Genomic DNA, 4,298 nt, shown 5'->3' on the forward strand with positions numbered 1-4,298 from the left:
GAATGAGGATAAAACAAAGTTTATGGCTATACTAGGATCAGACCAAGACAGGCAGCCTATTCATCTGGGTTCCTGTGTTGTAAGGCATTGTGACATGTATACATATCTTGGAGCTATTTTCACTGCTGATGGAAAGGCTAGGACATCACTTGCTTTGCATGTAAAAGAGAAAACGAAACATTTAAACAGGTTAATGATTTTCCTAGCCACTAACTATGATGCCCCGTTCTGTGTTAAGCTAAAGGTTTTCGAGGCAGCTTTCTCATCAGCTGTCTTGTATGGCTGCGAGTCCTGGCTCAAAGTTCCCCTTAAGCTGATCGAATCTCTTTACATGAGAGCAGTGAAGTCACTACTGGGGGTGAGGTCTACTACACCTAACCTGCCTCACAGAGGCAGGCTTGCCCTCAGTACAGGCCCTAGTGAGACAAAAGCAACGCAGGTTTTTGACTGACATGCAGCAGCGTCATGGCATGCTAGATGACCCCCTGTGGTTTGTTCTTGAAATGACAAAAAATGAAAACCAAGTCATGATGTCTCATTTAGATGAGCTCACAGAACAACCAAATCACGTTGAAAGTGACAGAAGAGAGATGGTCGAAAAGTTGCGGGCTAGCGAGGGAACAAGGTATAAGACCTACCAAGCCATTAACCCAGATATGTCTGTTCACCTGCTCTATACCAGCAATGCACCATTGATCGAAGACCATCTGAGAATAACGTTCACCCGGTTCAGGTTATCTGCCCACAGATTACGCATAGAAACAGGAAGGTGGAGCCGTACACCACCTAAACAACATATGTGCTGCTGTAGGACTGGCGTGCAGAATGAGGAACACATACTTGTGTGTCCTCTCACACAGGAGATTGGGACAAGTTATGGGCATGACTCTACCCAGCTGAGCTCAATATTTAGTAACACTGATAGAGGAAAGTTGAACATGTTACAGGCTTGCCTAGCAGTGTTGGAGCACCAGCAAGTTCTGACTGACTGATGTCGGTGTCTGTATTGTAATGTTTATGTTGTAATATATTGTATTTGTGATTTAATTGTTGTATTGATGATGGAGTATTTCTATCTTGTAATTTATTGATTATTTTGATTTTTATTGTTTGGACCCCAATATTTTAATGTTGTGTCAATAAAGTAAGTAACTAACTAACTAGGCCAATCCGCAAGGACACTTTAAAAGATATATGACATGAGTACTACTGTATTACAATTGATAAATGAACGTATATTAAATTTCCTACAAGTGTGAGTGTGGGTAAAGAGCAAATTCTTTACCGATGTCAGATGTAGTCTGGCAGCCTCCATATACACCCATATAAACAACATATGTCAGCTGTAGCCGGACAGCCTCTATATATAAAATACATGCAGCAATGGCTTCCACGCTTTAGCAGACCCGTTATCATTCTGAAATGAGTCCAGTGCTTTACATCTACTGTGAATGCAGTTAGCTGACATTCCATCCTTAAAGGTAACCCTGCATCTGTTTGAATAGCACTGTATCGTTTGTGAATGTTAATTCACTCTGTGACTTTCCTGTGACTGAAGGTCAGTGCAGTGCCTGTTCACTTCCCAGCACAGAATCACAAAGAAGTAGGCGGAGCTGCAAGCTCTGCACGATATCAACAAAAACACGCCATTATTCTGTTTGATACTTTGTCAGCAGCTCTCTGAAAAAGCGGATAGCACATTACCAACAACATTCCACTGTGATTCAGCATCTCCTCCACCACATTATTTTCCCACTTGGCTGAGGCCTTCTGTCTTGTCAGCAGTCTGCGGTTTGTTTTGTGTGCAAACACAGATGATACTGGGTGGAGGTATGGGAAGTAAACACAGATGATACTGGGTGGAGGTATGGGAAGTAAACACAGATGATACTGGGTGGAGGTATGGGAAGTAAACACAGATGATACTGGGTGGAGGTATGGGAAGTAAACACAGATGATACTGGGTGGAGGTATGGGAAGTAAACACAGATGATACTGGGTGGAGGTATGGGAAGTAAACACAGATGATACTGGGTGGAGGTATGGGAAGTAAACATGATACTGGGTGGAGGTATGGGAAGTAAATACAGATGATACTGGGTGGAGGTATGGGAAGTAAACACAGATGATACTGGGTGGAGGTATGGGAAGTAAATACAGATGATACTGGGTGGAGGTATGGGAAGTAAATACAGATGATACTGGTTGGAGGTATGGGAAGTAAACATGATACTGGGTGGAGGTATGGGAAGTAAATACAGATGATACTGGTTGGAGGTATGGGAAGTAAACATGATACTGGGTGGAGGTATGGGAAGTAAACATGATACTGGTTGGAGGTATGGGAAGTAAACATGATACTGGGTGGAGGTATGGGAAGTAAACATGATACTGGGTGGAGGTATGGGAAGTAAACATGATACTGGGTGGAGGTATGGGAAGTAAATACAGATGATACTGGGTGGAGGTATGGGAAGTAAACATGATACTGGGTGGAGGTATGGGAAGTAAATACAGATGATACTGGGTGGAGGTATGGGAAGTAAACATGATACTGGGTGGAGGTATGGGAAGTAAATACAGATGATACTGGGTGGAGGTATGGGAAATAAACATGATACTGGGTGGAGGTATGGGAAGTAAACACAGATGATACTGGGTGGAGGTATGGGAAGTAAATACAGATGATACTGGGTGGAGGTATGGGAAGTAAACACAGATGATACTGGGTGGAGGTATGGGAAGTAAATACAGATGATACTGGGTGGAGGTATGGGAAGTAAATACAGATGATACTGGGTGGAGGTATGGGAAGTAAATACAGATGATACTGGGTGGAGGTATGGGAAGTAAACACAGATGATACTGGGTGGAGGTATGGGAAGTAAATACAGATGATACTGGGTGGAGGTATGGGAAGTAAATACAGATGATACTGGGTGGAGGTAGGGGAAGTAAACACAGATGATACTGGGTGGAGGTATGGGAAGTAAACATGATATTGGGTGGAGGTATGGGAAGTAAACATGATACTGGGTGGAGGTATGGGAAGTAAACATGATACTGGGTGGAGGTATGGGAAGTAAATACAGATGATACTGGTTGGAGGTATGGGAAGTAAACATGATACTGGGTGGAGGTATGGGAAGTAAATACAGATGATACTGGGTGGAGGTATGGGAAGTAAACATGATACTGGGTGGAGGTATGGGAAGTAAACACAGATGATACTGGGTGGAGGTATGGGAAGTAAACACAGATGATACTGGTTGGAGGTATGGGAAGTAAACACAGATGATACTGGGTGGAGGTATGGGAAGTAAATACAGATGATACTGGGTGGAGGTATGGGAAGTAAACATGATACTGGGTGGCGGTATGGGAAGTAAATACAGATGATACTGGGTGGAGGTATGGGAAGTAAACACAGATGATACTGGGTGGAGGTATGAGAAGTAAACACAGATGATACTGGGTGGGGGTATGGGAAGTAAATACAGATGATACTGGGTGGAGGTATGGGAAGTAAATACAGATGATACTGGGTGGAGGTATGGGAAGTAAACACAGATGATACTGGGTGGAGGTATGGGAAGTAAATACAGATGATACTGGGTGGAGGTATGGGAAGTAAACATGATACTGGGTGGAGGTATGGGAAGTAAATACAGATGATACTGGGTGGAGGTATGGGAAGTAAACATGATACTGGGTGGAGGTATGGGAAGTAAATACAGATGATACTGGGTGGAGGTATGGGAAGTAAACATGATACTGGGTGGAGGTATGGGAAGTAAATACAGATGATACTGGGTGGAGGTATGGGAAATAAACATGATACTGGGTGGAGGTATGGGAAGTAAACACAGATGATACTGGGTGGAGGTATGGGAAGTAAATACAGATGATACTGGGTGGAGGTATGGGAAGTAAACACAGATGATACTGGGTGGAGGTATGGGAAGTAAATACAGATGATACTGGGTGGAGGTATGGGAAGTAAATACAGATGATACTGGGTGGAGGTATGGGAAGTAAATACAGATGATACTGGGTGGAGGTATGGGAAGTAAACACAGATGATACTGGGTGGAGGTATGGGAAGTAAATACAGATGATACTGGGTGGAGGTATGGGAAGTAAATACAGATGATACTGGGTGGAGGTATGGGAAGTAAACACAGATGATACTGGGTGGAGGTATGGGAAGTAAACATGATACTGGGTGGAGGTATGGGAAGTAAACATGATACTGGGTGGAGGTATGGGAAGTAAACACAGATGATACTGGGTGGAGG

This window comes from Poromitra crassiceps (genome assembly GCF_964638095.1).
Source record: "Poromitra crassiceps genome assembly, chromosome: 6".
Classification (NCBI taxonomy): Eukaryota; Metazoa; Chordata; class Actinopteri; order Beryciformes; family Melamphaidae; genus Poromitra; species Poromitra crassiceps.